Source organism: Emydura macquarii, unplaced genomic scaffold, assembly GCF_026122565.2.
Source record: "Emydura macquarii macquarii isolate MOO-44397 ecotype Brisbane River unplaced genomic scaffold, CSIRO-AGI_Emac_v2 contig_2473, whole genome shotgun sequence".
Lineage (NCBI taxonomy): Eukaryota > Metazoa > Chordata > Testudines > Chelidae > Emydura > Emydura macquarii.
In genome coordinates, this window is record NW_027132610.1 from 6,757,345 (window position 1) to 6,769,459 (window position 12,115).

Genomic DNA, 12,115 nt, shown 5'->3' on the forward strand with positions numbered 1-12,115 from the left:
AAGTGTGTCCCTGGCTTAGTCTCCTGCTACTTCTACTTTCCATTTAAAAAAGATTTTCCGTCTGTACTATCACCACAGCTGACGAATAGCCAAGAGACAAAGTGCCTGCAGGACTGTGCTGGAGTGGCCAGAGGCATTGGTTAATTTTATTTACTCTTAGTATTTGCCAGTTCCCTTCAGGCTTCTTGATTATGTTTTCCAATGTTCAGACAACATTCCTAACAGCAACTTTTAGGATGTTGCCTGCTAAAGCTTTTTGCATGGTCCAGTGGCTAAAGGTGACCTTCAAACGAAAAAGTTTTTTTTCCCTTTTTTGCTTCTTTAGAATGTGTAATGAAGGAAGGCCTGCAAGGAAAGCTGTTGTTTTAAAAAAAAAAAAAAAATCTAATTTTTTGTACATCAGGTTTTTTCTACCCCATTTTTCATGGGTGCCCGGAATACTAGTAGGATAACATCAGCAGGCAAAGAAAGTGAAGCTTGGTTACATAAAATGGTAGGTTTATTTTATTCAGATTTAAAGATCTGTGTTTTGTTTTGTTTTTAGTTCCTATTTAATCCAGGTGCCCAACAGAGTGGGAATAAAAGTCCTCTTTGTTAAAGAAGATACTTCTTCAATTAAAGGCTGAGAAAACTCACTCCTTTTCTCTGGGCTCCAAGGAAATCTTCAGCAAAACTAAGGAAGTAAAGACTTGTATCTCTAAGGTAAAAACCAAGTAGAAAAATAAATATTAAAAAACCAAAACACCAACCAACCTTTCAGGCCCTTCTGTATAGTTACTAAAGAAACATGTAAGAGCACAACCCCAATTATTTTTCCTTTGTAGGTCACCTTCAAAACACTGCAATGGGAATAAAGAAATCTGTCTTTCATACCTGGCTGTCTGACTTTAGGCAAATCACTTCACCTTACTGGACCTGTGTTTGCCCATCCATAAAACAGTGATGAAAATGCTTATCTGCTTCCCAAGATGTTAGGAGGCTTACTTCATTAATGTTTGTCAAGTGCTTTGAGATCTGAGGGACGGAACTAGTGAAGTGTTTGAGATTGTTAGACACAGAGCCAAATTCACCTGGGCAACAAACTCCATTGACATCAATGGAATTGTGCCCACTTACGCCAGGGTTGAAGCTGGCCGATAATTTACAGGATGTAATTGAGGGGACTGATTTATTTTGAAGTCACTAATAAGATTTATTACCCTAAAGGTAAATATTGTCTTAAGCAGCTGCTAATTCCCTCAGTATTTACTCTGAGAGAATGACTCTTATTGACTTGAAACACTAGACTGTGTATTGTTCTGCACCTTCAGTTCCAGAAGATAATAGCTTGATTCTTCTCTCACTTGCACCAGTGCAATTCAAGAGCAACTCTGTTAAAGTCAATGGAATTTTAAAGGTGTAAATATAGTATAAGGTCAGAATTAGGCTTTAAGTTTTAAAGTTAAATAGCCACCTTCCCTAGGTATACATAATATTATATATTCATTGTATATATATATATATATATATACATATTCATTTTCAATGGCATAGGCACAAGATATTCCAAGAGATTATGAATCAGGCATAATGACCTGCAATGGTGATGCCATTTGGTATCAAGCTGTCCTTCAGCTTGTCCTATCAGCTGCATTCAGATATTGGTCTTTGCGTCTAAATTAATTGAAAAGTAGGATCACATTAATTTTTTTCAGGGCTAAAATACTAAATTAATTTGCTTGGAGTTAGCTTCTTTTCAAGAGTAGCAAGGGTTTTTTCAGCCCAATTATAAATCCAATATATATATATTTCTTTTTTAAAAGTTCCTTTTCCGCCAATGTCCTTCCTCCCTTAAAAGATTTGCAGGCAGTTGCTGTTCTCCACGCTGAGGTCTTGTCTACACTTGAAACGCTACAGCAGCACAACTGCAGCTGTGCCTCTGTAGCACTTCAGTGTAGACCAGGGGTCGGCAATCTATGGCACGCATGCCAAAGGTGGCGCATGAAATGATTTTGAGCGGCACTCACACTCACACTGGGCCCAACTCACGTGGGAGGGGGTGGGACTTGGGGGGGGGAAGCGGCCACCACGTGGCGCTGCTTGGGACTGGGAGCGGCTCCTAGCCGGGTGGGGAGGAGGGAAGGGGCTGGGCTGGAAGCAGGGAATGAAAATTTGGCACACCACTAACGAAAGATTGCTGCCCCCAGTATAGACACTACCTATGCCAATGGGAGGGTTTTCCAGTCGGCATAGTTAATCCACTTCTCAGAGAGGCAGTAGGTAGGTTGACCTAGCGCTGTCTACAGGGGTGTTAGGTCAGCGTAACTATGTCGCTCGGGGGTGTGGATTTTTCACATCCCTGAATGAAGTAGCTGGATTGACCTAAGGGATTGTCTACACTTGCGCTTATGCCGGCAAAACTTTGTTGCTCTGGGTTGTGAAAAATCCACCCCTCCGAGCAACATAAATTTTGCTGACATAAGCACGAGTGTGGACAGCACTATGTCGCAGGGGATGCTCTCTGCTGACATAGAGGCCGCTGCTTGTTTTGGTTGTTTAATTGTATCAATTGGCGAGCTCTCTCCTGCTGATGTAACATGGCTATACTCGCATGTATTCCGGCAAAATTTATATCATTTGGGTGGTGTTTTTTTCACACCCCTGAGCAACAAAGTTTTGCCAGCATAACTGCGAGTGTAGACAAACGTTTTAGTGTAAACCAGGCCCGAGTGACAGAGGGAGGAATAGTTAGCTCAACAGCTTTGTTGGAGACTAATGAACTGTTCTCATTCAATTGACAGTGGGAGCCAACACTCACCATTCAAGATCCATTTGTAGATCAATTCCAGCAGTTCCCCACGACTGCAGTTTGCCCGGTAGGTAGCTCCATGTGCAGTTATGTGTTAGATGTTACAAAAGAATCTTTAATCAGATAAATGTAATTTATGCACAACAGGCTACTTTGGAATTTGGAAGAAAAAGCTGCTTGACATCAGGGGTGATCTGTCTACATCATAAAATGATAACCTCAATCACTGGATTGCAACCCAGCAGCATTCAGAAAAACAACCCCAACAGAAGCCCACAGAGCAGACCAATTTTGGGGGCTGGTCATTCAAATACTATACACAACATTTCCAAAGGTGCCCAAGTCCCATCTTCTAAAATTATTCAGGGCCTGAGTTCACACACAGTGGTGCAGCTGCACTGCTGTAGTGCTTTAGGCCTTGTCTACACTGGCATTTATGCCGGCAAAACGTTACCCCCGAGTGACATAAATTTTGCTGACATAAGCGACTCTCCTGCCGGCATAGCTACTGCTGCTCATTTAGGTGGTTTTATGATGTCAGCAGGATGCAAACACATAAGCACTCTTACAGCGGCACAGCTATAAATGGATACAGCTGTGCTGCTGTTAGTTTTAAGTGTAAACTAGCCCTTAGTGAAGACGCTACTAAGGCCTGGTCTACACTACAGAGTTTCGTCGACCAAAGTCAACTTTTGGTGACAAAACAGTGGTGGTGTACACACTACAGTGCTCCCCCCACAGACAAAACTCCCGGCTTTGCCGACAAAATAAAGCCACCTCGATGAGAGGTGTAGAGCTTTGTGTGGCAAAGTCAGCGCGACAGAGCGTCAGTGCAGAAGCTGTGTGCCGTAACTGGGCCCCAGGAGCTAACCCACAATGCCCAATGTGACCGCTCCGCTCACCGTTTTGAACTCCGCTGCCCTACATCCAGCAAATAGGCATGCGTCCCTCCCCTTTCAAAGCCCCAGGAAGTTTTGAAATTGCTCAGCCTGGAGAGCTCACACAGCTAAGCATGCTGGCTCCCGGCAGCAAACGCACTTCTGCCTGCCTACTGTGGGGTGGGTGGGAATCTCCTGGGTCTGTGGGAGAACGCAGGGGGAATCAATCCTGCTCCCCAGAACTAAGACTGCAGCGGCTGGCAGGCAGGGTGGGCTGCTGCTGGGGGCAAGGGGAGAGAGACTCCTGATATGCTGTGCAGAACCAGGGTGGGAGGCGAGGGCTGATGTCAGGGTGTCCCCGTCCCCTTGCCGGTGTACCAGTCTCCCCCGAGCTGGAGTTGGGGGGACACCAGCTGTCTGTGCACCAGCTTCTGCCTCAGGATTGGTTGCTTCCAGTTGCTGTCTGTACTTAAAGGGCCAGCATGCAGACACAGTCTCTGTCCTTCAACACACACACTGTCTCTCGCTCTCACACACACTCACTCCCTGTCACATGCTCTCCCCTCTGCCTCACACACGTCTGTGGGCTTCTCGTGTTGGTGTTCAGCAATGTCACTTTGGCTGACAGGGCAGTAGAAAAGCGGCTGTCAATCTAGCAGGATGCCCATGGAACGATGGGATTCAGAAACCTTCCTCGTGATGCTGGGCCTGTACCGTGAGGCATTGCAAACCCTTCCCAAATCACCCTGCGTGCAGTTGCACAGTGGGTTATCCCCCCACTCACACACGGAGCATAGTGAGGACATGCAACAGCCATTTAATTACAACGGTGGTTATATGCTGGCATAATTTGTGTCGCCAAAACTCTGTCGTGTAGACAAGGCCTAAATCAATGGGAGAGTTTCGCCTATCAGCATAGTTAATCCACCTCCCCAAGAGGTGGTAGTTAAGTTGATGGGAGAAGTTGTTCCCTCAGCATAGCACTGTCTGTACAGGGGGTTAGGGCGGTATAACTACATCACTCAGAGGCGGGGATTTTTCACACTGCTGCATGACATACGTATACTGATATAGGTCTGTAGTGTAGCCCTGGCTTTAGGCGATGTCTACACGACAGAGCTATGCTGATAGCCCTCTTCTGTCAGCATAGCGGTGTCTGCACTGGGGGTTTTGCTGACATAACTATGTTTTTCACTGACACAGCTATGCTGGTATAAGTTTTAAATGTGGGCTAGGCTCAGGCACGTATGCCCAAATTCTTAAAGGTATTTCTCACCTAAATCACTTTTGAAAATGAGATTTGGGCGCCTAAATCAGTTGAACATTTCAACACTGAATGCAGCAACACCTCAATACCATTCAAAACCTGTGCCTTAGGGCTTAAGTCTACGTTCCTAGCTCCCGTTGAAATCAATGGACATCTAGGTGCTAGGCATTTTTGAAAATCCCGGTAGGTGCCTGTTTGCATCTTTAGGTGCTGAAGTATCTTTAAAAATCTGGTCCTCAGGCGCCTAAGTCTTGTTTATTTTTAATAACACTTAGGCCTGGTATACCCTTAAAAGTTAGATTGACCTAGCTATGTCACCCAGGGCTGTGAGAAATGTAGTACCCTGTGCAACGTAATTAGGTCTACCTAACCCCCTATCTAGACACAGCTAAGTTGACCAAAGCCCTATCTACTGCCACTCAGAGAGGTGGATTAACTCCATCGACAGATCAGCCACTAACGTTGATATAGGAAGCGTCTACGCTATAGTTCTACAGTGGCGTAGCTGTGATGCCATAGCATAGCTGTACCCTTAGGCGTCTATGTCATTTAGGTGCCCTTGGCAATTTTACCTTACTTTCTTGTGTTACATTTGGCTGTAGTTCCTTTGTTTCTGTCAACTGTGTAGCATTATGGAACCCACCACCTCTTGCAAATCTTGTTGGTTTGCATTCAATATTCCCACCATGTTTTAGTGCAAAGCAGAAGGAAGGGAGAAGACTGTATCCAGCTAAAAGTCTCTGAGAAGACAAGGTTATAGGATGGTAAGATACAGTAGAAATGGATATCAGTGGCAAGGATTTTTGTTTCTGAAATCTTCTTCCTTAACATGCCTAAACTGGATGTTTCTAAGTCATACTTTTTTCATGCGCATGTTTGAGGTTGAGCATGAAGCTGAGGGTGTCGTTTTTGATTCCATTTCGGTCTGGTATGAGGCATTGCGAAACACCAGCAATGAGACTTAACAGCTGCTCCAGCAAATATTTGGCTCCAAGATGTGAATATTCAACACTGACAAACTTGCAAGTGGAGCAGTTTAGGAAATGAGCAGAGAGTCTCAGCTGATAAAAGTTGAAAAGTGAAGAAAATATCCACTCGATTTACCATTTCAGCTTAAAATTTTTTTTATTTAGTTTCTTAAAAGTGGCACTTCTGGACTAATACCCCATGTGAGAAATGGAAATGCAAAGAATAGGGTTTACTAAGAATCAAGCTTTAACAGCAACCTTGTTCAAGTTTTGCTATTAATACTGTGTATTATTAATAATAACTGAGCTGGCACCCAGATGCATGCCAGCCATTTTACAGATAGTAAGCGTGAGGAGATCCCTGCTTGAAAGGTTTACAATCTAAACAGACTACATGCATTGGCGGGCGGGGGGGGACGGGGACGGGGACACAGAGGGCATGTACTAAAAAGCAGTGTGAATGAATCAGAGCTGAGCACATGACTTTAGTGCTGTAACTTCTGTTTAGTGTTTTTCTATGTTTGTTTCTTTGAGCGGGAAAGCAGGGGCTAGAGTATTTGGCCTCTTGAATAAAAATATTTTAAAGCAGTGTGTTCCACACTGGGGTTGTGGGCCTGGTGTGGAGGGGAGGCCTCTGAGGCAGGTGGAGAGTAAGCCTGCCCTGTACTCACCCCACAGCAGCAGTTCCTGTCCCACTAGGCTGGGCCCAGCTCCCCTCTCCAGGTGTTGCAACCTGGCACATGAGGGCCCAGTGTCACTCAAGTTTGACCTGGCCACTCTTCCATGAAGGGGTGGAGAGGCCAAACCTGAGTGGCACTGTGATCACTGTGCCCCAGGTCACAATGCCCGGTGTGGGAAGCTGGATTCAGTCCCACAGGTCAGCGGCGACCACTATTGGGTGAGGGTGGGGTGGGCTTGCTCTCCACCTCCCCTCCTCAAAGGCTTCCCTTCTGCCTGGGACTGGGGTTAGGGTTGTGGTGCAAGGGTGCTACTGTGGGTGGTCAGTGCCCCTCAGTGGGGTGAGAAGGATGAGGTGCCAGCAGTGGAGAAGGATGCCAGTCTATGATCTTGGGGGCTCCCCCATGAATTTGGATGTGAGGTGGGTCACAAAGAAGACAAAATGCAATTTGGTGGGTCACTTTAAGCAGTGGTTCCCAAAGTTTTTACCAAAGTGCTTTAGAAGGTGACCTGGGGAATTGGTCTTGTGTCCTTTTTTGCTTCTTTATAAAGAAGTCCAGAGAGATTGTGGTTTCTTTTTTAAATCTGCTGAGGTTTTGGGTTTTTTTTTTTAAATTAAAATTGTACATTTTTGCCAACCCTGGGAAAATCTATCGTGACTAGAGCATTATTTACATCATGACATTCCATGTGACTGAACGCTGAGCAAGTCAGAGGGGCAGGGGATTTTTAGTCAGACTCTTTACAAATCTTTTGTTTTGTTTTTGTGAACACCTATTTTCACTCTGCTGTTAAATTATAGTTGGGCGGTAGCATGACTTGTTAAAAATCAAACACCATCACCCTTCTAGGAAGGGTTGAGAGCTCACAATGTGCACTCATGGAGCCCTCCCCAAGGAGCCCTTTATTAAAACTTGGGACATTCTGGTCTTCACTGCAAAGTTAACTCAACCGTTGACTCTAACTCAAATCCATCTACACACACAAACCCTTAACTGAAGTGCGCTGGTGCTTTTAACTCACACTGGCTGGCCCGTCCGGGGTGGGCGGTGGGGAAAGGAGAGGTTTACAAGCTAAAGGTTAAACAACGAGAGTTCTGTGGCACTTTAAAGACTAACAAATTTAATATTTGCAGGCATAAGCTTTTGAGAGACTTCAGCTCTCTTCTTCAGATGCAGTAATACAGAAAATAGGTTGTTAGCACAACTCATCCACTGCTAACACAACCACTCTGCTGTGTGGATGCAGGCTAGTGCTACTGAAGTGCTGAAAGTCCTTCACTGCCGTCCCACAGTTCCCTCTGTGCGTCCAGAAAGGCTAGACAAGTTTCCCCACAATTCACTGAAAAAAAATGCATGGTGTGGCTCAGCTTACTGCAGCACAAAGAACCATGGGATAGGCCCCCAGAAGCCTTACTAGTGCCACATACAAGTGAGCGCAGTGCTGGTGCACTGGACTCAGCAGCAAGAGCGTTACTTCATTGCATGCCCACTCTCACACACGTTAGGCTAACTCGAGTGCAGACAATTTGAGTTAATGGTGCACTGAAGTCACACCTGCGGAAGACCAGCCTTGATAGTCCTGAGCAGAAAAAAACAACAAATTGTAGCTGGAAAGACCCGCTCTGGCCTTCTTTCCACATCATAAAAAAGCAAGAAAGGGCACAAGCCCAATGTTTAAAAGTCCTTTGCAACTCCACTGGTGGGAAGAGACTGAAGGAGGCATTAGGCTTTAGTTTTCCCCTTGCTGGTGCATGGCTGTCATGCCGGCTTCTCCGTGTGGGTTTGCATATTCTGATAGGCCAATAGAGTTCCTGTTCGTCACAGACACAGCTGTCCTTTAGTCAATGAAAGCAAATGCAGTGGTATGAGAAAACATCAGGGCTCCACCTCATTTTGTAAAAGGCAGGTTTGCCCTCTGGCTACATGCAGAGGCCATTTGAATAACAGGTGCAAGCTGGAAAGGAAGTCTGTGCCATTCTTATTTTAATTAGCTAATGCTGACTTTGGGGCCTGATTCCCCCTCACACTGAAACAAGCAGGAGTTTTGTCATTGATGTCAATGGAAGCAGGAGCAGCCCTTAAAAATCACCCAGTAAGTAATTAACGAGAGAGAACACAGCGGATTTGTGGATTAAAACGTGATTGCATTTAATACGGAACTTCTTTGCTGTAACACTCAGAGTGGAGAGGAACCAAAAAATAAAAATATCCCCCAATTCATTAATGTGCTGTAATAAAAGGTGTATTGGAAATCTTTGTATACATACACCAATCAACAATATTGTTCAAAGCTACACATTTGTGAAGTTTTCCAAACCGTCTAACTGCACAAGTAAATGACCTTCATTTGTATTCACTTTGGGAGGGAAACAAACTCCGCTGTAATGCACTGCTGTATTTAAACTACCAGAGGACATTAATAGAATGTGAAAATGGTACCACTTCTAGAAGGAAAAAAACCCACACATCAGCATAGCTCCTGTTTCTCTGCTGGGAGCCAATTAAACATTCCCCCACAGCGTTGCTCCACTCTGCATATCCAGCTTAAAACCTGCCCATCTGAAACAATGTTTAAGCAATTCGAGCACAGATATGACAGACGAAGACACATGCCTTTGCTCACTGATGAAAAAGATGGTGTTAAGGATCCTGTCACTCAAATGGCTGAATATTTGACCTCCAGGAACAATGGGCTACAGGTAGGTTGCAGAGAGACAGGATATGGTTTCAAACAGAATGGAATATCCCCCCTTCTTTCGCTCTCTCTCTCACACACACACACACACACACACCGCCTCTGTACAAGTGTCATGAGGCCTAATAGACTGGAAAAGCTGTTCAGAGTTATCCTCATCTCTTTTAAAACAGGATTCCAGCTCATGCAAAACAATTAGTCAAATACCTGCTGCTGGTGAAAGCTGTAAACATTCACACCCATTTCCTGAACAAAGATACAGAGCAGCGGGGGAAAACAAGTGCACAAAACAGCTGCTGAATTCTGTGTTTTCTCACCATCCCTGCAGATGTTTTGGAATTGCTTCATTAATGCCAAAATGATGCTTGGCACAGGGTCTCAATGAAACCACCCAGCCAGGTAATCAGGCTTTAAAACAATCACACCCCAGTGTTAATGTTGGCTTTTTTCCCCTTTATCTTCATCACTTTATAGTTGTAAGTTTGCTGCTGATGCCCTTGGCCAAGTAGACTGACAGACTGCCTTAAGTACACCTCTATCATTGACACCTGGGTTTTCACAGGAGTCTCCATAGTCAGGCAGCGCCATATGGAGGCTGTCACTTGTCTGCCTTTTATTTCCAGCTTTCTTCCATAAAATCCCCTCTGGCCTGACATTATTGTCTAGCTAGCAAACCTGTTCCCTCCTGCCTCCCAGAGACAGCCCTGTAACACAGCTATAGCTTCCAGGCTCTGCTTAGGTGATCTGCAAGTGTCTCTCCCGGGCATAGGTAGGGCTTCAGCATTAACTTGGGTGGTTGGACAAACTCCAGTGTGGCCGTTTTTGACTGAGTCCACAGTGGGGCTGGACTTGCTCATACGCGGGGCACGTCCCATGGTCCTTAGCGCTGCTATAAACTGAGCTGTTTTATGAACCTTTCCCAGAAAACTGTGAGAACGCTTCTTGTTCGGCCTTCTGGGCAGGTGGTTTGGGGGAAGCGGATTGTGAGTAAGTTTTGGCAGCCGCAATTGGCCTGTGTCCACAGTGCCAAAACCCACCATGTCAGAGGCCAAGTTGATGCTGCAGTGAAGACAGATCTCTGTTGGCTTCATTATGCCATCGCTCAGGTGTGTGCAACTGTTTGGTGTCCACAGTAGAAACACAGGCCAAGAAACTGTTCTGTGCCCTATCCGGTCCCAGTGAATGGTGAGATTTAAATTCCCAGGTAGAACCAAGGGGAGGATTTCATGTGCTGGGGGGTGGGGGTGGCTGGTTGAGGCTACTGCTGCAGTGAGGGGGTGCTGGTGGTGCTCCGGCATGGCGCTCCGCTTCCTTTCCCCAGCCCATCTGCACAGTGCTCAGCTCTGGAGCGCCATTTGTTCACGAGGCAGTGAAGCCAGCTCCACAGCCTCTGGGAGCAGCACATCCCCATCCCAGAGCTAGCACTGTGTACCTGTGGAAATGAGCAGAAGGGAATGAGGGTGTCCTTGTGACTGTTGGAGGCAGGCGGGAGGGACTCACTCCTCCCCTTGCTCCCATCTGCAATAATCTGCCCATTTTTTCAGACTCTTGACCAAGTCGGGGAATGTGCCCCAGTGGGTCCTCCTGGCTGCCATCTTGAGAGCACACTATGGGCTGAGAGACACTGAGGCTGGAACCTGTTAGGTGTGACGCATGGGTGGTGGGTAAAGCTTCCCTTCGGGGACGCTAGCTCCCTGTCCTGCCTCTTCCGCCCACGGCCCCTGTCCACGCTCCACCCCCGCTCAGCCCTGGAGGGACAATGCTCAAGGATAAGCTTTGTCTAACTACGGGCACATGTAAGGAACTGGGTAGTGTGCTGGGCTTGATCCTGCAAGAGGCAGAGTCCGCTAGTCCTGATCCAATGATGCAAAGGTTCTCAACCCTTTTCTTTCTCAGGACCGCCTCCCCCAACATGCTCCAGGGCCTGGGGGGGGGGGAGGGACAGACTCAGGGCTCCAGCCGCTAGGTGGGGGAGGGGGGGGTCCCTCTGACATAGGCATAGTTTGACTTCTATTTTGGGGGTGTGGTGTGTGTGCAGGACCTGGTGGGTCTTGGGCCAGGAGCACAATGGGGCCTGGGGAGGGAGCGCCACCTCCATTTCCCGCCCCCCCCCCGACTCACCTCAGCAGGCCACCCAGTTTGTTGGGGGGGGGTGCACCAAAAATTGTAACTCTAAGTGGGGGGCAGGGGGATAGACTCAGCTCAAAAAGTTGCAGGGAGAGAGAGCGGTAGCTAGGAGCTGTGCGTCAGGAGGAAGAGGGGGAGGCGCTCCCCCCATGATCACTGCGTCACGAGGGCTCTGCTGCACCCAAAGCTGGGTTCCCCCCCCGGCCCAGGCAGCACTTACCAGCAATCAGAGGGGCCTAGGAGCTGAGGAGCAGTCGCAGCCCCGAACAGCAGGAGAAGGGGAAGCGCAGGGCTGGGTCCTCCATAGCACCAGCCAGAGGAGCAGCCACCCCGCACTGCCTGACTCCAGCTTCTGGCCTGGCCAGGGGACGGGGCCTTGGGAGAGGGGGGCACTGGAGGAGCGAGGGAGTGTGAAGCTACCCCTGAGCCTGCCTCATTATGGACAAGGCACTGCAGTTTGGGAGGGCAATGTCCCCCGTGTGCCCAACTCTGCCCAGGGGCTCGGGGCTTCCGCCCCACGGGGAGCGCCAGGTCTTTGGGCTTTAGCCCGTGGGAGCACCAAGGCTTGAGCCCCACGGCGGCACCGAAACTCAGGGCGCTGGGATTCAGCCCCGTGGCTCCCGCCTTTAGCCCTGTGGGGGGATGCTGAGGCTCGGGGCTCCAGACTTTAGCCGTGGGGACCCCCGGTTCCCCTGAAACAACTCTCAGCCCC